Below are 24,557 nucleotides of genomic sequence, written 5' to 3' on the forward strand. Positions count from 1 at the left end.
AACTTCTCTCTGTATAGCATAAATTTCTTCATCGTTGCCTATCTCACTCACTTCTGGAGTGTGCCTCTTTGACATCATTTGACGTTTTTGACGGTTCTCCTCGCCGACAATGTTTATATGTTTGTCCACGATTGAGTTTCTTAGGCACCGTTGCTATCGATGTGGGTTGTAGGTCACAACCTTGTAAGTAATTTCTCAATCTCTCTCCATTGATTCTGGCAATTATTAGTTGGGGCATTTCCCATTTGGCCTTTTATTTTCTCACTCTAGAAATCCCATCTTGTTATCAAACTTCTTCAAGTTAGCAGATCCCTAACACCTTCAAAGCTTGAGAGTTTCATTGCCGGTGGTGGATTTTGATGCTCCCTTGTCGCCGGTTCGCCACTCGCCTCCTGTGGGTTTCACCGTTGCGTTGCTGCTTGCCTATGTTATGTGCTGTTCTTAGTCATTTGAGCTTGGTTGCCCTGTCATTGCTTGCTTTCCAATTATTATCTTGAATTAGGACCCTATTTTGGGGATTCCCATGATGTCCCCTATTTGTCTCTAATTTGGACTTCAATGATTATGATCTTGGTTTTTGCTGGAACAAATTTGATTTCAGCTCCCAACAGGTTTATTTGGCTATTTGTGGATTTGCACGGCGAGTTTTGATTTCTCTATGAACATCATCGCTTCGTAGCTTGTGGCATTGGTTTAGTATTGTAAGTCCGTCAAATTTCTCTCCCCACTTACTTCGCCACTTGTTGTTCTTTGATGTTGGTTTACATTTTATTCATGGGGAAATATTGGAGTTGGGTGAATACTCTAGAGGGTATGGCTTGGTTTTGTAGAGAGTATAACATACTGAAGAATGTGATCTTAACTTTGGCCAACCGAGGTGCTAAGAGAAAAGGCACTAAAAACATAGCTACTTTCCCCATAGCTTGTATCGTTGAAGGGAGAGTTCGATTCCCTCTTGACCCTTTGCTTCGTCGCTTTTTACACCATGTTGCTCACTCTTATGCAAATTTCTACTAACTCCTTTATGGTAGTGTCGGGTGTGTGCGCCTTAAACTGAAGAGTCGGGCTTAGTTTAGACATTTGGAATATTGTTAGTTGTTATTATATGTCTTACAGTAGCGGTGCGGCATATTTCATTCGTGCTCGGTCTCTTGCATACCAATTAGTGACCGATTTGCCTAATGTAGATAAGCATGGTGATGACTTCTTTCTGGTAGGGAAAAATTGGAAATTTCTAGCTGGAACCGAGAATTGAATGGAGTTAGTACCGAGGGTCAACGGTTGCCCAGGTCTCTATCTTGCTTTACGCTTTCCTCTCTTCTCTACTTGTGTCACGACCCAAACTCACCTCTATACGTTTAGCATCGTAACCGGCTAGTAATCTTGGGATTACCGAAGGCCTCTAAGACAGATTAACATAATATTAGAAGCTAACAGAAACAAATACAGATATACATATATACACACCTTCATAATACATAATACATATATAGACACCTTCAACATAATACATATATTCACACCTTCATCTCTTGACCCACACAGGCACATGTGTGCGCACACACAGATTTCTCTGCACACACACATACTTCTCAGAACACCCACCCACATATATCCTCAAACTCTAAATCATTCTACAATTTAATTTATGGTTAAGATTAATTTAATTAAATAACATTTTTTCTTAATAAATCTTGATTAACACATAATTAAATTAATCATAATTAAATATAAATCCCATATAATTTAATTCGTCTAATTTGACGTCTTTTAGAGCCCAATTAATTATATTAGAATTTATCATTTTGAATCAAAATTTTAATCAAACTCCAAAAATGCTTCAAATATTAAATTAAACTTATTTTCATCCTCAATTTTGGTTTCTTAAATCATTAAGGTCTTCAATTTCAGATTAAACTTCAAAATCTTGGCCAATAAATTACATACTCAATTGAATACCTCATAAATAAAATTAATTCATAATAACTTAATTCCTAATTCTCATAACTTAATTTACTCCAATTCGGACCCAATTAATCAAATCTCAATTTTATAAATCTGAATCGAATATTTAATTAAACTCCCATACGGTCCGACACTCGAAATTAAAATAATTTAATTCACTAATTATACCCTCTTGAGCTATGTAGGATTTCAATTTCTAATTCCAAAATAAATCCTCAATAGAATCATATACGAATCAGACTGAATAATTCTTATAAACCCCAAATTAAATTAGAATAATGGGCAATTAAAATTCAAATCTCCTTAATTAATTAAGTGCTAATTACTATACGTGATAGGGTCGTCACAACTTGTCTTTGATTCCTAACACTTTTATATCTGATGCTTTGTGTTTTTCTACCATTTTTTTTGGGAAGGGTTATTTCAAGCAGAGGAAAACTTTAGAAAATAGAAAGGCGATCAAAACCACTCTTAGCTACGAGAAGCGTTCTCCTTCCAAGTTATTGGGATACGAGCCGACATACAACTCCAACATTCTGTAAAAGTCAATTCTTTCAGCCTACCTTCATGAGTGGCCTGAATCGAATGAGGAGATTGAGGTTGAGCAAGTTGGTACATTCTCTACCGCTGCACAGGGGCCAAGCAAATTCGAGAGTAGTAAGGGTTACTCTCCATCTCCTTTACCAACTAGAGAGGGAGAAGACATGTCGAGGAATAGAGTATTATTAGATTTACAAGCTGCTATTCTTGGCACCGACCTTTCTCCAATTGAGGTTACTGATCTGTTACAACCAAACGTCTATGACCAACTGAGCAAACATCGGGGGTAGTCTTAGTTGCTGCGACCACGGCTGTAACTGCCTCGATTTCGAACCAAACCAAGGGAAAGAAGAAAGAGAAGTGAAAAGGTAATGCTAGTGCTGGACCGAAAGAGAAGACATGACCTAATTTGTGGGAGCCCGAGCTCGAGCACAATGGCCGATCGATTGATTCTAATGGCTCGGCTATGAGTTCGGCTGCTTTGGTTTTCAATCTTTCGAAGGCTTTGCTTCTTCCACTTGATATGGCCGAGCATAGCATTCATGTAAACAGTGACTTGATGAAGAATGCTTTGCAATCTATGGTGGTGGTAAGTTCTTGTTTTACTCTTTTTTGAGTTGTCAATTCTTCAAAGTGTATTTTCTCACCTTGCAAACTGTATATCTTCAATGGTTTTTAGGCTAACCAAAAGACTTACCTAGCACTTGGCTGTTATGATGAGATTGAGCAACAGCTTCTTAAATCGAGAGAGCGGGTTCGTGTGGTGATTAGGGCTTTGGAGTTAAAAGGAGAAGAAAAAAGAGATTGAGTAGGAAAAAGCAAGGTTGAAGTAAGGCCTTGCAATTTCTGAAAAGGCAAGGTTGCTTGCAGCTCAGGTTGTGAAGAAGGATGAAGCTCAGATAGTCGAGTTGAAGGTTGGGTTGAAGCTTGCAAAGGACTGTTATTGGCAGCAAGCTTCGGATGAGGCCAGTGTTGCTTATTTAACTGAGGTCCATAAAGCAAAAGATGGGATTTACGCCCAAGCTTGGAATGATGCTTTGACTGCGGCGAAGGTGTTAAAGGGTTCTCCTCTTTATAAGGAGATCCCAACGTTATCAACAAGAAAGGCTCAACCGACCACCCAATAGATTGTACCATCAAGTGCTTCTACTACTCTTCATATTGTTGATCAATCGACTCTTCCACTAGTACTGTGGTTGGACAGGGTGCTTTGGTTGCACCAAAACCTTTTGCTGATCTGATTATTGTTTAAGAGACCACGTTACCGACTGATTCTATTGCTCCTTCTGATGCTCCTCAAAAATAGCTCTTTCATTTTTATGCACTTTTCCTTTTGGCAACTCCCCTTGAGGAGTTTGGTTGCTTTTAGAGGATGTAAGGTAGAACTTCTTGGTTTTTGTAACTATTACAAGATTATCGATGAGATGTTCTATGTTTTTGCCAGTCAACTTGCTATTCATCTTTGCTTTGCATGAGTACTGTATGTCTCCCGGCCAAATAGAGGCTTTGAGGTTGAGCGGAACGTCTGTTTAGATATACCAAGTTTCTTGCCTTAGAAAGAATTTTAGAAAATAAAGCTTTGTGTGGCCCCCGGCCGAGCAAAGGCTTTGAGGCTGAGCAGACCGTTTGTTCGGACTGACCAGGCTTCTTGCCTTAAAATAAATTTAGGAAATAAAGCTTTGGATGCCCCTCGATCGAGCAGAGGCTTCAAGACCAAGCGGGGCATCTGATCGTTTACACCAAGCTTCATGCCTTAGAAAATTATTTAGGAAAGAAAGCTTTGTATGCCCCCTCCCCGACTGAGCAGAGGCTCCGAGGCTGTTCAGACAAACCAAGCTTCTTGCCTTAGAAAGATTGTGTAGAAAGAAAAATTATGAGGAAATATTTTTTCCTGCCCACTGGCCAAGTGGAGGCTCTAAGACCAAGTGGGGCGTCTGATCGGTCAGACCAGACTTCATGCCTTAGAAAAAGTTTGAAAAAAAATTTTGAGAAAAAAAAAATCATGATGCCCCTTGGGCAGGAAATATTTGGTAAAAAATGTTTGTTTGGTTTGAGTTTAACCAAACACTTCGTTGCTTGGCTCTTACTTGATTTGGTCAAATTTAGCTCATTGGTGAGCGTAGCTCAGTTTTTCGTTGAGCGCAAGTTATTACTATGGACCATGCTTTCAAGTAACAATACTTGGCACAAATTCCACCAAACTATACCACTTGGGGCCCTACTTCGACCAAAGGTCGAGCTTTTGGGCTGGGGTGTAGGTTAAGACCCGTAACCCAATCTTACTCAATTGCCAAGCGAAAATATGTACGACACACATGTAAAAGAACACAATTTGTAGAGAAAAGTAGATTTCATTGATACTTATAAGACGAGGATTACATTTGAAAGATGTTTAAGTCATTATATCATTGATATTATTTCTTCAAATTGACAACATTCCAAGGACGAGGAATGGGCTTGCCTGCTAAGTCAACCAAATAGTAAGCTCCGTTGCCCAAGGTAGAGGTGACTTTGTATGGCCCTTCCCAGTTGGGTTTGAGCTTCCTTTCTCTAGGGACCTTCATGTGATCTATGACCTTTCTTAGTTCCGGATCTCTAGGTAGAAATTGTCTCACAAGCACATTCTTATTGAAGCTTCTGGTAAGTTGTTGCTGATAGGCTGCCAAGTGAATGGGGGTAGTCTCTTTGCATTCCTCTACCAGGTCTAGAGCTTGAGCGATGACCTCATCATTGTTTGTTGGTTCAAAGATTTCAGACCGAATTGTGGGGAGACTGACCTCTAGGGGGATGACGACCTTCATTCCATAGGTGAAGGAGTAGGGTGTCTCCATTGTCAATCGCCTTGGTGTAGTCCTGTATGCCCATAAGACATTTGGTAGTTCTTCCACCCATTTGCCTTTGACCTTTTCTAGTCGTTTCTTAATCTCATTAATGACCGTTTTGTTAGATGCTTCAGCATGACCATTGCATTGAGGGTAGACTGGAGTAGAGTTTCTGAACTCAATCTTTAGGTCAAAGCAGAATTTCTTGAAACTTTCTCATCAAACTGGGTACCGTGACCAGAGAGTATGACTTTAAGGATGTCGAACTGTCACAACCCATCCTAGTGACTAGGGCTGGATTCGCAACTAACTAATTCTAAGTACATAGAAATTATTATTTATGTAATCATGTAACATCAGTCAGATAATGATTACAAGGGGAAAAAAAAAAAAACATGATAGCCATATCAAATTTGAGGTTCTGATCCACAGGGTAAAACCTTTATTCTTTAAGTTTCTTCACCTGAAAGGGGTTTTAATAGCTATAAGCACATGGCAAAGTGAGAAATATTATACTGAGAGCATAAGGGTATAAAATCACCATCGATAATTATTTAGGCTAAATAATGGATAATTTGGTTCGAATAAATTATTTTTAATAACAGATATATAACACAAAATTATATAACAAAATAATCATAACCATGGTACAGAATATAACAGATGGTTAATGGACGCATGACAGACAGAGGGTCACGAAGTGACTAATTAGAGGGCCAAAGGTTATTTAAATCCTCCAAGGCATGGGACTGTCAGAGGGTCACTAAAGAGAAAATTCAGAGGGCCAATGATTATTTAAGTCCCCAAGGCATGGGACCTCCATGGTGGTACTTATTCAAAACAAATGTTTATAAAATCATTGTCAAATATTTTCTAAAATTTAATAAACATATCAATGGATTTCAATTTAAGCAAATAGAGTTTAGAAAATAATCCACATAATTGAAACATTAACATAACCATAAAGCATAAATTATATAAATTTATAGTAACTCAAAACATTCTTAAAATATATTATGGTAACTCAAGACATATATAAAACATATTATGGTAGCTCAAGGTATAATATAACCCACTTAAATAGTAATTCCTAATTGTGCTCCCATTCACCGCGAACTGACTCTCTCCCGTGGTTACGTTTGTTTTGTGCCTTTTTTTCTTTTCTTGATCTTCTATTCACATAAACTCTCCCCTTTTATACTAAGCCTCCATACTTGCTCAGTACGTTCTTAGGGTGATACGTTGCCTCTCTAAGCTACAACCATTATGATGCTCTAGAAGGAAACTTATCCCTCAGATATGAGCTTATCCCAATGGATAAGTTTAAATAGTTTTTATTTATATTATTTATCTTTGGACCCAAATTCTAACATAATTAAATCATCGTAATTAGATTACATTTTAGCACACATCATTTAAATGTTTTCTTAGTATTTTTTTAATTTTTTTTATTTACTGATTTTTTATTTTTATTTTTATTTTTTGTAAATTAATTAAACAATTAAGTTGTCACATTTATTCCCTCATAAATAGAAGTTTGTCCTCAAACTTGACGTACCTTGGTTTTCAAAGAGGTGTGGGTATTTGGCTCGCATTTGGTTTTCAGTTTCCCACGTAGCTTCTTCGACACGATGGTTTCGCCATAAAACTTTGACAAGAGGTATAGTCTTGTTTCGGAGAATTTGATCACGACGATCGAGGATCTGCACTGGTTGTTCTTTGTAAGAGAAATTTTCTTGAACTTCGAGGCTCTCATAATTGACAACATGTTCTAGATCTCGAAGATATCGTCGAAGCATCGAAACGTGGAACACATTGTGAACATTGGACAATTCTAGTGGAAGAGGAAGACGGTATGCTATGGGGCCAATTCTCTCCAGTATTTCAAATGGTCTGATGTAACGCGGATTCAACTTTCCTCGTTTTCAAAACTGAATGACTCCTCTTGTTTGTGAGACATTTAAGAAAACATGCTCTCCTACCTGAAATTCCAAATCTCGTCTTCGTGTATCCATATAGCTTTTCTGGTGACTTTGAGTTGTGCAAATTTGCTATTGGATTAGTTGAATCTTATTACTCGTTATTTGCACGATTTCGGGGCCTAATAGTTTCCTGTCTCAAACTTCTACCCAACACAAAGGTGACCGACATCTCCTTCCATACAATGCTTTGTACGATGCCATACCAATGCTTGCGTGGTAGCCATTGTTATAGGTGAATTCCACTAAAGGTAGGTGCTCACCCCAATTACCCATGAGGTCCAACACGCACATCTGTAGCATGTTTTCCAAAGTCCGGATTGTTCTTTTGGATTGCCCATCAGTGTACGGGTGATAAGCAGTGCTAAACTTCAGTGTTGTTCCTAAAGCTTCTTGCAATTTGTTCAAAAAGTGAGACACGAAGCGGGGGTCTTGGTCAGACACGATTGAAACTTTGGTACCATGTAATCGAATGATTTCTTTGATGTATAGAGTGGCGAACTTAGTAAGGGAGTATGTGATTCTGATTGGTAAGAAATGCGCTGACTTTGTTAATCGGTCTACTATAACCCATATCGCATCATTCTTTGAAACTGAATGTGGTAGCCCGACCACGAAGTCCATAGTAATGTGCTCTCATTTCCATTTAGGAATAGAGAGTAATTGCAGTATTCCTGCAGATCTTTGATGTTCTGCTTTAATACGTTGACATTGCAAGCATTTGGAGACGTGGCTTGCTATATCTCTTCTCATTCCTGTCCACCAGTAGTGTTCCCTCAAATTGTGATACATCTTGCTGTTTCCAGGGTGGACTGCAAATCTCGAGCTATAAGCCTCCACTAATATCTTTTTCTTGAGCGCTGGAGCGTCCGGTACGCAAATTCGATTTTGAAATTTTAGCATTCCATTACTTATAGTGAAGTCAGGATTAGGAGTAGTTTTCTGCTCCTTGTACTGTTTCTTCAAAATTTTGTCTTCACCTTGGCGTGCTTTAATTTCTTCAATCAATGTGGGTTCTATAATTATGTTGGCAAGCAGTCCATTGATCTTGCGGGAGATGAGGATACATGCTAAACTTCAGGTAGTCTTTCAAATTAATGCGCTTGCTACCACGTTAGCTTTGCCTGGATGGTGATATATCTTTACATCGTAGTCCTTCATAAATTCTAACCATCGACGTTGCCTTATATTTAGTTCCTTCTGTGTAAACAGATATTTAAGACTCTTCTGATCAGTGTAAATCTCACAGGTTGCATTGTAGAGATAATGACGCCAGATCTTGAGGGTAAAGATTACTGCAGCCAATTCTAGATTGTGAGTTGGGTAGTTTTTCTCGTGAGTCTTTAGTTGTCGCGAGGCATATGCAATGACTTTCCCATTCTACATAAGAACACAACCCAAACCATTGTATGAAGCATCGCTATAAATTACGAACCCATCAGTTCTTGTGGGGAGAGCCAGTATAAGAGCTGTCACAAGCCTATTTTTCAACTCTTGAAGCAACGTTCCTGCTTGTCAGTCCATTCAAAGGGTGTGTTTTTCTGAGTTAGCTAGGTCAAGGGTGATGCTATCTTCGAGAAATCTTGAATGAAGCGTCGGTAATAGCCGGCTAGACCCAAGAAGCTTCAAATCTCGGATGCATTAGTAGGTCGTGGCCAATCCACGATTGCTGCAACTTTTTGGGGATCAACCGAGATGCCATCCTTATTAATGACATAACCGAGAAAGTGTGCACTAGTGATCCAGAATTCAAATTTCTTCAACTTGGCATAAAGTTTGTGATCACGTAGTGTTTGCAGCACTGTTCGTAAGTGTCGCTCATGATCTTCTGGTGACTTAGAGTATATGAGAATGTCGTCAATGAAGATGATGACGAACTCATCAAGATATGGTTTGAACACTCGGTTCATGAGGTCCATGAAGGCCGTTGGAGCATTTGTGACACCAAATGGCATGACAAGAAACTCGTAGTGCCCGTAACGTGTTTTGAAGGCCATCTTCGCAATGCTTTCCATTTTGACTTTTAGTTGATGATAGCCAGAACGCAAATCGATTTTGGAGAATACTTGGGTGCCTTGAAGTTAATCAAACAAGTCGTCGATTCTTGGCAAGGGGTATCGATTCTTGATGGTGACTTTGTTCAACTCCTGGTAATCGATGCATAACCTCATCGTGCCATCCTTTTTCTTTACAAACAGTACTGGAGCTCCCCATGGTGAGGTACTTGGTCGAATGAAGCCTTTGTCCAGGAGTTCCTGGAGTTAAGTTTTTAGTTCCTTCAATTCCGCGAACGACATGCAATAAGGGGTTTTGGAGATTGGTTGTGTATTGGGTTGACTATCGATGGTGAATTTCATTTCTCGATCAACTAAGGTACCAGGGAAGTCTTCAGGGAAGATGTCAGGAAATTCTTGAATGACCAGTATTGAATCGAGTGTTGGGTCTATTTGTTGAGCGTCGACCACATAACAAATACAACCACTACAACCTTTTCTCAAAAGTCGCTGGGCTATCACGGAGGATATCAAATACGAAGGGCTAGAAACTCTAGTTCCTTCGAAAACCAACTCACGTTGGTCAGATAATCGAAGAAAGACCTTTTTGGTCGTACAGTTGATAGAGGCATGGTTGGCAGCAAGCTAATCCATTCCTAAGATTATGTTGAAGCTACTAATGCGGAGTGGAATTAGATCCACATACAATGTTTCAACCTTTAGGGATATAACATAGGACTTGTATACCTTTGTACTAAGCATGGAGACACCAGATGGAAAAGGCACAGATAATGCATATCCCAATGGTTCAAGTGTTGATGTTAACTTGGAAACAAAGTGTGGTGCAACAAACGAATGAGTGGAACCAGAGTCAAAGAGAACATGAGCTAAGTGACCACAGACAGAAAGTGAACATGTCACAACGTTCTCCGTAGCATTGGAGTTTCTGGGTACTAATGCAAAAGCTCTTCTTTGGCGTCTCTGTTCCTTCTTTCCTCCTGTGGCGGTTTGTAGTTTCTAAGCTAGTTCAGAGGTACCTATCATAGAGTTGGTGAATTTTGGACAGTCTTTTATCACATGGCCAACTTGGCCACATCTACAACACGCTCCTATTGCCCGATAACACTATCCCCTATGAGCCTTTCCGCAATTTAGACAATTCGGAATGGTGCTACCCCTGGGAATAGTAAAACTTTGGTTGGCTGAACCAGTTGAGCTAGTAGATCCGGGATTTACTTTCTTTGGTGGTGCTGCCCTTGATCCTCCTATTGATTCCCAAAACTGCCTCGTTTGACCCATTCCACTAGAACGTGTAATTTTAATTCATTTTTCAGCAATATATGCTCGATCCACCACCTCTGCATAGGTTGGTAGTTTCAGAACCTCGAGCCTATCTTTGATTTCTGCATGTAATCTTGCCTCAAATTTCCTTGCTTTTCGGGTTTCTGTTGGAATAACATACGATGCAAATCGTGCTAGTCGTGTGAACTTACTTTCATATTCCGCCACTGACGTTGTTCCTTGCCTCAAATGTAGGTACTCTGATGCCTTCTGCTCCCATAGTGATTCTAATACTTTTCATAGAACACCTCTAGGAATCTTTCTCAAGTCACAATCTCTTCCTTTTCTAAGGTAAGGAGCCACCATTCATGCGCATTTTCCTTGAAAGTGAAAGTGGCGAAGCATACTTTTTGTTCTTCTGTGCAGTGTAGGGCACGAAAAATCTTTTCCGTTTCTTTAACCAAAGCTTCAACTAGTAATGGGTTTGAGTCTCCTGTGAACGTGGAAGGTTTCAAGTCTTGGGACTGTTTAATCATAGTTGTCCCTTCTCGATGTTCTGGTGACCCATTGTTCTGCAAGGCTTGCAAGAAACTGGTAATAGCTCTCTCCACAATCCTTTCCATTGGATCGGCTCCATTGGATGATGATCTAGTATCATTTCCATCGTTAGCCATAGCTATAAAACAATTTTAATAAATGTAGTGCATGCTTTCTATTAATTACCTAAATTAAAACATATTCACATAATCTACAAAACATAGACAATATATACATTATTCACAAAACACTGGTTTTATTTATGTATAATGGTGTTGGTATATCACTTGTAGTTATGTCAATTTTAGTGCCTAACCCTCCATTACAAAACAGAACTAGGTCATGGTTAGCTCGCTTGGACACCAAACAAAAGAAAAAGAAAAAGAAAAACACAAAAACAACAAAAGAAAAGATTTTGTTATCAGGATCATAGGTTGAAAATAACCATGGGTATTGCAGTTGCATGTGATGCTCAAACTCCCATCCACTTTCCTCTATGCCAAAGCATCTCCATACCACCTCCACTCGGTATATGGAGATGCCTGCCTCGTAACCCCACAGGTACCTCCACATACGTCGTAATGTCACCAAATTCAATCGCCTGAGTATCAATTAGGTTTTGAGAGTGAGGGAATCTTGCTTGAATGTGATCACTTAAGAAGGCATTTCCTCATTGAGCCATAAACTCTGAAGGTAAAGGTGCTACTAAATAACGAGAATATCCCTGGCTCAGGGCCATGCCTATTACCCGTGTAGGTCCTAAAACCCTATCTAAGATACTCATAGCATCAACCCTCCACCACTGTATATCTACTTCTATAGGGACGGCCCTTAAGTACACTAGTCGGCCCATAAGTCGGTTAAGGGTTGGGTTTGCCTGCCTAACTATTGCTTCCGAGTCACATATTTCCTCTGGTAAGTTTGGAACGTAATTGTTATTTTCAAAAATTCCTTCAATGTCCGAGGGATCAGGCCTATACCAAAACGAGTCACCAAAGTTAAGTTCTGACATTGCCTGCACCACAGGATGCCTACTTAGCTATAGAACTAAGAAAAGACTCATCACTCTAAGGACTAGGGTAAGGATTTTTATTTTTTTTATTTTTTTTTAACCATTGCTCTAATACCGTTTTTGTCATGACCCATCCCAGTGACCAAGGCTGGATTCGCAACTAACTAATTCTAAAGCTTCTTAGATTAATTCCAAGTAAATAAATTAAATAATGCAGCAGATTAAAATAAAAGATGTAGATAAATATCTGAAGCGTACATAGAAATTATTATTTATGTAACGATGTAACATTAGTCAGACAATGATTATAAGAAAAAAAAATGATATCCATATCAAATTTGAGGTTCTAATTCACAGGGTAAAACTATCATTCTTTAAATTTCTTCACCTGAATGGGGTTTTAATAGCTATAAGCACATGGCAGAGTGTAGACATCCCCGAACGTTCCGGGAAAAATCCCGTTTTGTTTATTGGGCTCACTACAGCTCGGACTCAAATGTCACGGTTCTAAATCTAATCTTACAAAGTGCAATGCAAGATCGATAAATCACTAAAGAGTCCAAATCCGGCAAATCGTTTTGAAAAACTGATTTTGAGAAAGAAGTGCCAAACATGGACTGCTTTGTCAGATACAGAGTCGCCACCTAAATATTTTATTTTGGGAGAATTTAGGAAACCCTGACTCGTGCCTAAGGCCACGTGTTCGTCATCACCAAAGTTGCCTTGGCTCGAGAACTTGGGTACGATTGAGGAAGGTCATGCAATGAGCACCCCCGCTCGTCCGATCGAAGATCGGCCACTACTAAACATGATATTTTGTTTTTGAAAACACATGCGTTCTTATTCCGGTTTATTAGCCTAGAATTACTACGTGATGCGCATAGCAAAACAAGTATAGACTGGATCACCTAAGTTGGAACAAAACATCTCATGTTTTTTTTTCAAAGCGGTTCGCTACTCGCAAGTAGGCTAAAATGCGAATTTTGCCACCCTCAAGTGGGCTTAGAAATATGGTGATTTGCCACTCTCAAGTGGGCTTAAAACTCGCAACCAATGAATTGTTCCAATTCAAATAATCCAACCTTCACCCCCAGGCATTCAGGCAGTTATATCACATAAGCAGTTAGCCTCATGGTAAGCATGCTATCATGGCAGTCACTCACACACATGCAAGGATGTTAAAGCGTAAACACTTACCGAGTACTCCGAGCCAAAACAGAAACTAGTTAGTAATCAATGCATGATCCTAGTTCATGTTAAGATGGCTAATGCAACACATGCAAAATGCAACTAAGATAGGCTCGGCTATTCTAAGATGGCATATGAGATGCTACTGATAACATGCATTCAACTTGGAATTGAAATACAATGCAGTTAGTATGACGCGCAGAGCCCGGTGCATGCAAGACAGATGAATGGATGCAAACATGCGAACATAAGGATGCTAATTGAAACATGCCTTAAAACTAACAATCGAAAGCAGGTAAATAAAAGGGAGAAAGACGTGGGGTTGGAAGACAAGGATCACACACACGCAAACTTATTACAACAGTTGGCCCTCTCGACGGAGGGTCCGAATGAATAATACAGAACCAACTAACTAGCTTAAGCTAATCTAATTAAACTAGCTATTACACAACGAAACGAATAGTAAATTACAACTAATTATTACACAACACTAGCTAATTAACAAATTAACTAAGTAAGCAAGTAAACTAAATGAAAGTGGGCTGCCTCGGCTCTGTTTTGGATGACAATGGATGCATGCATGCTCGAGTTGCCTTGTCGGGAAATCCATCGCGATGCCTCGGCTTGCCTTTGTTTGCAATTGATCTCAGAAATTTGCACAAAGCTCCAAGGAGATGAAACTCTACCCCGGGAAATTGCAGGAAGGCTGCCGACTAGCTTATGGGCATGGGAGACCAACCACCGACCACCTTTTGTGGTGGAAACCAACAAAAGTGGTCAGCCAGCCAGTAAATATGGTCAGCCAACCAGTTCCTTCTCCTGGTTTCTGTTTTCTACAACAAAGGGAAAGGGAAGGGCACGACAAGGTATTTGCAACACATGTGTGCATGACCACTCTCCCCGTCATTGCATAAGCTCTAGGGGGTGTAGTTCTCGACCCTCGGGCCACCAATCACGCATCCCGATGCATGATGGTCGAGGAGCCGAATTGCACGACTCAATGTGACATGAATGCACACATAAGCACCTAAAGCCAACAACTCCATCATGGGAAGTCAAGAGTGTCGGTGACGGGAAACCGAGGCACGTTTCGTCACTTTGAGTACGAGACGTCCCTCGTTTCCCGTGTTTGGACTAACCCCTATTCCGAACACAATGCGACAAACAATGACATGCACAATGCAACTTCTAGCATGCAATCCTAATGCAATACAACTAAGTGATGCAAACATGCAAGGGATGACATGCAAACATACAAACTAGCATACGCAATGGCTCAAATACCGAAACTAGTGAAGTGCATTACACTAGAGGTATGCAAAGCAATGCCCAAATGAACAAACCAACCCCAAATAGTCCCCATGTAGGCCCAAAACAGTGGCAAAATGGACTAGGATGATGGCTTGAAATGCACAAAAATGAAGCTCATGCAATGGCCCATAAATGAGGTATACAAGCACAACTCTCAAACGCATTTAAAGAGTGGAAAACATGGGAACATGGCACAAGTATAGGCTCTGAAATAACATGCTCAATGATGCCAAGACATGGAAACACCTCAAGTTAAGCATGAAAGGGGCTCCAAAACTCAAGCCTGGGCAAGGATATTACACTACAAGTATTCATGGTAAGCATCATTCGACCAAGAGGCCTCAAAACAGAGCTAAGGCAGCCCAAAATATGAACAAAATCAGTTTGAAGTATGGTCAAAATATGCTAGAATCAATGGCCAAAACAACATGCAATGTAAACTAGTGAGCATGGTTTACACTACAAGCATGTGAAGCATTCAAGAGGCCACTAAACCAGCCAAAGACAGAGCTATGATATGCCAAATGATAACCAAAAACACACTGAAACATGACCAATACATGCAAGAATGGCATGCTCCTTTGATAAGCTATGAAGAGGATTATTCTACACATGCAAGAGGCAAACATGAGGTGACCAAACCAACCCTAGATAGAGTCTAGGAAGGTCCTAAAATCACTAAAAATGGCCTGAACCAAGGCTAGGAAGTACGAAAATATAGGCTCCTTTGAAAGGCCAAAAATGCCAACAAACAAGGCCAAAAGAGAGAGGGTCACCCCTCTCTGATTTTGGCCCTCAAAATAGCATGCCAACCACTGAAAATCTGCTGGATTTCAGTGGCTAAAGGGCCAAGCAAAGCTCAATACAAAGGCCTCATGGCATGGCTCAAAACAAAGAAAAATAGAGCATACAAAAGGGTAGATGACCCCCAACAGGAAAATGGCCTTAAACAAACATGAAAATCACTTAAATATGAACCTTTTTTCAGTTGAAAACAAAGCTCAAATATGCATGCAAGTATAGCTAAGAGAAGGATCAAAATAAAGCTTAAAAGAGGGAAATGTGAGTTACCCTTGAAGCTCAGCAAAACCAGCAACTTCTGGACCAAAAACTCAACCTTTAAGACCTCTCAAGACCCTCCAAGAACTCAGTAACAATGGTGGAGGTGTTAGGCTATGAGGTGGTGTACAATAGGCCAAGAACCAAGCACTTTCTAAGCCTAAATGTAGAGATATAGAGAGAGACGTATATTTTGCCTTAGACCAAAAATCTGAACCCCCATAAAGGAGGGGGAGGCCTTCCTTTATAGACAAAAGAGGCCAAAACTTCTCAAAGAAGCTAAAAACCAAGGCCAAAGATCCCCCATACACGTGAATGGAGGATGCAGTCTGTGCCTTTCAGCTGGCACAGCTAGCAACAACTCACAGAGACAAAACTGGAGGGAGCAGGCTGGCTAGTTAAGGTGGTCGACCGACCACTTCCCCTGGTCAGCCGGCGAGGGTAAGTGGTCTCCCTCAAGGAAAAGTGGTCGGCCAGCCCATTTGAAGGTCTCCCAACTGAATACAAGCTAGTGGTGTGGTAGAAGAGCAGTAATTGTGGCCCAAAGATCAAGGAGACCAGTTACCTGACAAGAAAATCGGTTCACGGGGGAAAAGTGGTCTCTAAGGAGAAAAGGTGGTCTCCCACCCTTGTAACACCTTCCAAACAATGAAAACAAGGTCCATGCCAAAAATGAACCAAGACGAATGTAAAACGAGAGTTTGGGAGTCAAAACATGTGGTTGGAGGCCCCGAAAACTGGCTGTTGAGCACCAAAAGTGGCGTGCGACCACAAAGGTGGTCTCCCGGGCCACAGTGTCCCTCTAGACAGAGGAAACAAGGTGTGTACCAAAAATCGTGCCAAATGGAGAATGTTAAGCGGTCTCGAACCGAGGCGCGCGACCGACGGCTCCGAAAATCGAAAACTAGTCTCCAAAACGGGAACAGTGGCCTATGACCACGAGAAGTAGTCTACGACCACTGAGAGATGGTCTACAAGACCTCTCCCTCCCTCCGGGAAGAGAAAACAAGACTTGGTCCGCAGACCGAGTCAAAGTAGAAAAAGTCTCAAGGCTCGGAGGCAAGGCTCTCAGCCGAAACTTCGAAACCTCGAAACGAGCACAACATGCGTAATCACCGAGCGCTCAATCGATGACGTCTGAGTCTTAAGGTCGGTCAAAAATGGGGTGTCTACAGTTGCCCCTTTTTGACTGAACTCGAAAGTCATAATTGACGAGAGTGAATGTCAAAGCCCAGAGACGACCCATTTTTGACAAGGCTGAAGACTTAGACAAATAGGCAAGATAATCAAAGAGATGTGCCCGCAGGCAGGGGCAAGATGCAAAAGACATGCACGGGGCCGAACATAACTTATGATCATGCAAAAAAAGCTGTAATGAAGCAAATACAAACAATAAATGCAACAATTTTAAGCAAGAATGCAAATCAAACTACATTTCATGCAGTAAGAATGTAAGAGAATTATACAATTCTCGCTACGTCTCATACGGAGAATACAATACCATCCGGTTCGTCTGGTCGCACCAGCTCCAAATGAACCGTACATGCAATATCGTCTAGTCGCACCAGCCTCGAATGAACTGTACATACAATATCGTGCCTGTAAAAGAGAGAAACTTAACAGGTACAATATGGTTAGCAACACATGTTCAATGCTACATCGAATGCGGATACGTACGATGCTGATATAAAAGTGCATAGCAATGCAAGCGAAACGTATGTGACAACGCAAGCAAAGTATGGATGCGTGGTCATACCAGTGAAACGTGTACAATGAGGCAAATAGTATACATAACAATGCAGGACAAGTGCAACTTGAAAGCATGTTTGAAACAAAACACTGAGTAAAGAAGTGCAAGCCTCGAAGAGAGCAACTCAGACGCGACCTCCAATTTAGCTCTCGGATGGGTCGCAACGTACTTAAAAAGGATACACCTTGCTCTTGGAGAGTAACGACGAGCCGCACGTCAAAGACTTGAATTGAAGTTCTCGCGGAGACATTTCGCGCCAAAAAGTGCACTTTTCTTGAACTTTCTCGAGAGCCGGGGACTCCAATCATCACCAAAATTCACAAGGAGGACAAAGGGACCTAGGAGACCACCCAAGAGGGCCACCAACCAGTTTTTTCCCAAGGGGTGGTTGGCCAGCCAGAAAAACTGGTCGGCTGACCATTTTACCAAAATAGGGGTAGTTTGGTCCTTTTATGCTCGGATCTTTAAGTAGCCTTGGCCAAAACACTTTTGCTCACACCTCTAAGGCCGAAATCAGTCCCTCCTCCTTCCTAGACCATTTTCCCCTTCAGATCTGCGCTTTATACGCATTTTCGAACGCCCCACGCGAAGTTGTTTCGCGAAAACTTTCAGTTCTCTTCACTTTGAACCGATTAAAATTTGATTTCGGAGCTTCTTTCCACATTTTCACCACTTGGGGTATGTTTGTCTCGAAGTATGGCACACTTTCTCAGGAGTTGACTTTTGTTGACTTTTTCCTTTCTCGAGAGTTGACTTTTGTTGACTTTTCTCAATTTTGGCTCGTTTCGCCCATTTTTGCTCCTTTTTGCAGATTTCTTCGAATGGCGGGTCACTTTCATCACGGTGGAGGTCCTCCACATGGCGGGGATGAGCCAGACATTATGTCCTTGCCTTTAAGGATTCGGCCTTTTGACCCCGAGAGATACGACCTACAGGAGCACATCCTTCCCCCGAGTACTTTTCTCCACTTCACTGATTTTGCGCGACGGGCGCCTGCGAACTTATTGCTACGAGAGCCTGAGTCCCATTTATCGCACCACGAGCGAGAGGTACGTACTTTTCTTTTACATTTTTCGCGAAATATTCTGCATTTACTACACATTTTACGTTTTCGCTATGTATTTTGCCTGCTCATTCTGAACACATTCACACGCATGGTACTTTCGCTTATCCTGGCATACGGCTCACATATAGCATAATACCAATTTGGCACGCAGCTTACATAGGATATGATGCTGACTTGGCACATAGCTCACAGCACAATATTCTGTTAATTTGGCACACAGCTCAATCTGAACACACGGTTGGTTCCGACCACGTAGTTCATTCTCGGGCACACAGCACATTCTCGGGCACACAGCTCGTTCTTCGGGCACACAACTCATTTTTTGGGCACACAACTCGTTCTTTTGGTACACAGCTCATTCTTTAGGCACAAAGCTCATTCTTTGGACACACAGCTCGTTCAGGCACACAGCTCGTTCTTCAGGCACACAGCTCGTTCTTTGGGCACACAGCTCATTCTTCAGGCACACAGCTCATTTTCCAGGCACACAGCTCGTTCTTTGGGCACACAGCTCATTCTTCAGGCACACAGCTCATTTTCCAGGCACACAGCTCGTTCTTCGGGCACACAACTCATTCTTTTGGCACATAGCTCATTTTCTGGGCACACAGCTTATTCTTCGGGCACACAGCTCGTTTTTGGGGCGCACAACTCGTTTTTCTGGCACACAGCTCTTTCTTGGGGCACACAGCTCATTCACTTCACTTTAAACCTGTAGCTCACACATTTCGGTTCTGAACACGCAGCTCATACACTTCATTTTGAACACGCAGTCCATTCACTTCAATTCTGAACACACAGCTCATACACTTCATTTTGTTAACACACAACCCACACATTTCAATTCTGAACACACAGCTCATATATTTCATGTTGAACACGCAACCCACACATTTCATTTGCTCATTTACTTCATGTTGAACACGCATCTCACACATTTCAATTCTGAACACACAGCTCATACACCTCATCTTGAACACGCAACTCACACTGAACACACGGTTCACCATACAATATTTGATTTAATATGCACATAGCTCATACTTTCGTTTTGAAACTGAATACATCTATTCATTTTGAATGCAGGTATCTTCCCATTCCACACGGGGCTATGGGCCGATCCTTGCCAGGGAGTGGCATGTGGAGCTCCTAGATACCGTTCGCCAGATCGTGGACGAGACGGGATTCGGGCCTTTCTGCGCGGGGCTATCACGTTACCCGGCGAGCAGGACCCTCATGAGGGCATTCGTGGAGAGGTGGTGGGACACCACCAACTCGTTCCACCTTTTAGCTACCGGGGACATGACGATGACCCCATTTGACTTCTCTATGTTGACTGGCCTTAACATCGCCGGCCGACTGGTCCCCTACGACGCAGATATGGGCGAGTGGGAGGCGGCTTGGATTTATCTTCTAGGGGTCCGCCCGCTGATCGACAGATCATCGGGTAGAGTTAGGTACACTTGGTTTTCCATGCATTACAGGGGGACTTCGCCTAAGACCGTCGTGGAGATAGATCAGTATGCTCGGGGGTTTTTGATGTTCCTTCTTGGGACCACTTTGTTCTCCGACAGGGGGAACACTGTGGGACTTTATCTGCTGAGTGCTTTGGTAGACCTATCACAGGTCAGCCAGTATGATTGGGGTGGCGTCGGCCTTGCTACCCTTTATTGTTACATGAGCGCGACCTCCTGTGGGCGGGAAAACATAGTCGGTGGCTACTAGAGAGCTTAGGAGGTACTTTCTGCCCTTTTGATTTACATTTCTGCTTTTCATTATCTATATACTGCACACGCAGCACACTTTACATTCTGTACTTTGCACTCTGCTCTTAGCATTCTGTATTTTCTGTACATTCTACATTCACATTCTGCACTCAGCATTCTGTACTTTCTATACATTTTGTACTCTGATAGCCATTGCCTTGCCTTTCACAGTTGTGGGTTTACGCCTACTTCCCGACACTTGCTCCCGAGCCGGAGGTCGAGGCTCCTCTTGAGGTCCCCTATTCACGCAGATTCGAGGGTCGGTGCCGACCGAGGCCTCGGGAGACTCTGCCCTTCCTCAAACAGTTCTTTGACACCGTACGACCAACAGAGGTAATCTAGAACTCTCAATTCTTCATGTTTTCAGCTTTGGTTTATCTTGCTTATTTATGACATCTAATCAGTTGATGCATTTGTTATCCGCAGATCGCCTGGTAGCCCTGGGCACCCTTGGGAGGAGATATTCAGTTTCGGTTGCCTGGGGGGTGGGCCACTTCTTGGTACAGGATCTTATTTGAGGGGCCAGTTGGCAGGGCCTGGTTTCTAGGTGATCGCTTCATGCGTCAGACGATGGGCCACCCTGAGCAGAGTATCCCCACAGCACCTCCAGGCGACATGTGATCCACTGAGGGACTCACTCCCCAGGAGGTCGAGGAGGCTATGATGGGCACTGATGTAGTTATGCTCTTGGAGGAGAGAGATTACGCGACCTACCGCCATACATATTTGATGCCCCCATTGACAGGTGTCCGTACTCCCACGAGGAGGTCTGCTAGCATGCCATCATCGAGTCGAGTCCGGGTTGCAGATATCCCTTCAACTAGCAGGGCCGGCACATCGAGAGGTGGGGTTGGACCGATTCTCCCGACTTATCATCATGCTGGATGGACAGATCTCCCGACCGAGCTGACAGGCTGGCGGTATGGAATGTCTTACTTGATTCCATTGGAGCCTCCATTGCCTGATCATCGATACGTCAGTGACCCTGACTCGCCACCGGTATGCTTTATAGTTTTGATGTAACATTCAGTCATGTAGACATTCATTCATTCACTGATGACTTGAGCTTATGTCTGCAGCCTCCCAAAGAGTATTGTGATGGACTACTCGGAGTGGTGGCCTCAATCAAGAGTATGGTTTTGTAGAGGGAGACGCAGCTGTTCATCGCCGGTGTTTCGGTGCTTTTCAATTTTCTTGCATTTATCATACTTTTGATGACATGCTGAACTTGACTATTTCACTGCATTGGTTGACTGCATGTATAGAGCACATCTGATACACATCACATTCATATACTGTATCTGCATTCATCCACTCTATGTAGCTTTCTGGTCTCTGCATTTGATATACATATTGGCTAATGTATTCAAATTGCCCTCTTTTGTCAGATGCCACCGCTACAGGCCGGGCCACAGGCTGGGCCATCCAGGCCTTCTCGAGGAGCTGGGAGAGGGGACTCGACTTGTAGCCGAGGTAGACGTAGAGCATCTGTCAGGGATGATGAGGAGTCTAGCGAAGAGGAGTCTGCACATCCCCAGACAGAGACATCTGCAGGCAGAGAGGGTGACTCTGGTTCCGGTTCCGAGAGTGGAGATGATGCCAAGGAGGATTCCAAGGACAATAACTCCGATTCAGATGATGACGCTGGTGCAGAGGTTGCTCAGCTGAAAAGGACGAAGAGGGCCTCTAAGTCTTGCGCTTGATAGCACTGATGCAGATGCTCCTCCTTTATTTTCCTTTTTTTTACTAGTAGTTGTAGCACATTAGCTTTAGGCAGTTTTATTTTCTTTAAAACTTGTACCCTTGCTGTAAAATGTTGTAAAAAGAACTATACTGGAATGAAATAGCTTTTGTTAAAAAAGTGTTGTATTTTGTGTTCTTAGCATTGCATCGCATCACCTTGCACGAAAATGAGATTGAATGGAAATTGAGCATTGTACATTGCCGAGTCAGGTAGTGCACTGACGCAACAAACTAAATGACTTAACTTACTAAGAAACAACAAAACCTTAGCAAGTTTACAACTAGATAAGCAAACCCCGACGATGTTAATAAACAAAGAGCAACAACTCAACGGACAAAACTCGACAATTTGATAAAGCTTAACAACTCGGTAAACTTAACAACTCAACTTGATAAACAAAACTCAACAACAACTCAATAAACAAATGCATTTCGGACAAACCAGGCGACAGAATGCATCCGAAACAGAGGGAAACGCGGACCTTCAATGCTCCCAACACATGGAAAGGCTAGGAACTCTCTTCTAGAGACTAGGAAAAGACCAAAGACCAATTTTCCTCCATGGCCGACCACCAGGAGTGGCTGGCCGACCAGCCTTTTGCCCTGGAGACCAGTTATGTGGTCGGCCGACCAGAAAAAAAAAACTGGCTGGCCGACCAGGAAAAGTGGTCGGCCGACCAGTTGGCCCGGCGACCTCCAGATTTTTGACACGTGTCTCCCGAACAGTGCCTTATCCTCCACAAAGGTCCCAGCTTCGTGGTTCTCTCATTCCATCTCAGTTTTTCATCAAAATGGAGGCATTTCTCATCGAAAATCTCACGGCTTGGATTGCTACCTTGGACGGCTCGAAAAAGTTAAACTTTCGGGGCTTCGGCATAAATGCACTATTCACATTGAGTCGCACTCCGCTGCATCTTTCATTCCTCCATGCCGCGGCAAGGTTCTGGAATCCGGTAACACATGTCTTTAGCTTTGTCGGGCAAGAGGTGTGTCCTACCTTCGAAGATTTCCAAGCTTTGATCGAATCCGAGCGCAACGAAGAAATCTTGCCCTAGTTTCGCTTCGGCCACGCTCAAGCCTTAGGACGGATGTGTGGCCTCACTATGCATGACGTTCGGTCTTTGATCTGCAACGGAAAATTGGATATCCTCAGCTTGATTCATCGCTTTTCTGATGCCGGTGACCGCGACGACCATCATTGGCAGGGCTTTCGACGACATGCGTTTTGCTTGTGCATGTTATCTCAATTTTTGCTTACCCCAGGCTTCAGCGGGTCTAGCATTCATCTGATCGAGGTTGCCCAAGGCTTGAAAGAGGGCAAGAGCTGCATTGCCATGACATTGGTCGAGACATTGATGGGCTTGGATGCTTTCCATAGCCGGGAAATGACCAGATTTGCAGGGAGTCCACTACTGCTGCAGGTAATGTTCCCATCCTTCCTCACATATATATTGCTCACATCACTCGGCCCTCAGGCTCAATTTTTCTCTCAAAACCCTTTTCTTACTTTTCTCTCATCGTACATCTCTCTATTCTTTAATCTCTCACTTTTCATCCCTCCCCAGGTGTGGCTGATGGACAAATTGCAGGTTGTGGACTCCTGCCCAGCATACTCAGCTCACGGCTACTTCTTCCGACGACGTCTAGTCGATGCCCTTGATGAGGGATGGTGGTTTGACTGGATGTGCAGTTTGTTCGCAGACCGCATTGCTTGGTGTTGTCCTTGGCTCAATCTACCGGCAATGAGCTACAGAATGTCCCGGCAACCCGGGATTCAGTTGATTGGTCTGACACATTGTGTCTTCTACTTTCTGTTCCGGTTCCAGCGTCAGTTTGGACATGATCAGACTTGTCTGACAGAGAGGATGGAGTATCCAGCTGCATTTTCGGTCCGAGGCGCACAGCTAGCTCGGTATGTTATGGCATGGAGGACGAGAGAGTTCCTGGCCCCCGCTCCCACTTTCAGTTGCACCTTATCTGATGAGTGCATAAATTGGCTCAATAAAGAGGCACAAATTGGGCCCAGCTTGGCATCAGAAGCTTCGACCAGCTCTGAGAGGGGGCGCAGGGACACCTGACCTATCTATGCCCCGAATTTATGGCAATATCAGTACTTTCAAGTTTTTCCTTATGAATGTAATAAAAAGCAACTTCAATTTGTAAGCATTCAAGAGCAGGAGAACTCTATACTGAAATCAATGTAATTGAAGGTTGTGGGTACTGAAAATTTTCCGTTTGGTCCAAAAATGGTCTAAGTTGTAAAAAGATTAATTTGAGCAAAATCAATTTTTATTAAAACTTTTCAAAACCATTTTTAATATGGATCAGAACTGGACACGCCTGAGATTTATCACTGAGATGCACAATCCTGGATTCCAGCAACTGGAAAGTTGCCCCTAGTCTGAATAGCACTGCACCAGAGATCGCAACCGAGGCTTTTGAATGCGGAATAGACAAAGATGACCGAGATGATCAAATGGACAAAGTTGATCGGGGAAATGTTTATGGCTGAACTTCAGGATGAAGTTGCCTACGTATCCCAAA

General features: G+C 42.5%; 1 long non-coding RNA gene across 6 annotated transcripts; it reads left to right on the forward strand.

The window, feature by feature from the left end:
* LOC114296698 (uncharacterized) lies at positions 1 to 22,109 on the forward strand. Of its 6 annotated transcripts, XR_014356659.1 has the most exons (7): positions 206 to 701; positions 18,250 to 18,487; positions 19,591 to 20,241; positions 20,442 to 20,603; positions 20,697 to 21,269; positions 21,350 to 21,448; positions 21,659 to 22,109. It is a non-coding gene; the product is annotated as an uncharacterized LOC114296698 (long non-coding RNA). The 6 variants fall into 6 exon arrangements; XR_014356658.1 differs by lacking the exons at positions 18,250 to 18,487; positions 19,591 to 20,241; positions 20,442 to 20,603; ... (1 more) ...; positions 21,350 to 21,448; positions 21,659 to 22,109 and adding exons at positions 1 to 183; positions 1,188 to 3,094; positions 3,185 to 3,948 and having other exon boundaries at positions 302 to 701; XR_014356662.1 differs by lacking the exons at positions 18,250 to 18,487; positions 19,591 to 20,241; positions 20,442 to 20,603; ... (1 more) ...; positions 21,350 to 21,448; positions 21,659 to 22,109 and adding exons at positions 1 to 183; positions 1,188 to 3,094; positions 3,185 to 3,948 and having other exon boundaries at positions 309 to 701.
* The last annotated feature ends 2,448 nt before the right edge of the window (positions 22,110 to 24,557 follow it).

Source organism: Camellia sinensis, chromosome 15 (assembly GCF_055761805.1).
Source record: "Camellia sinensis isolate YWXY chromosome 15, ASM5576180v1, whole genome shotgun sequence".
NCBI lineage: Eukaryota > Viridiplantae > Streptophyta > Magnoliopsida > Ericales > Theaceae > Camellia > Camellia sinensis.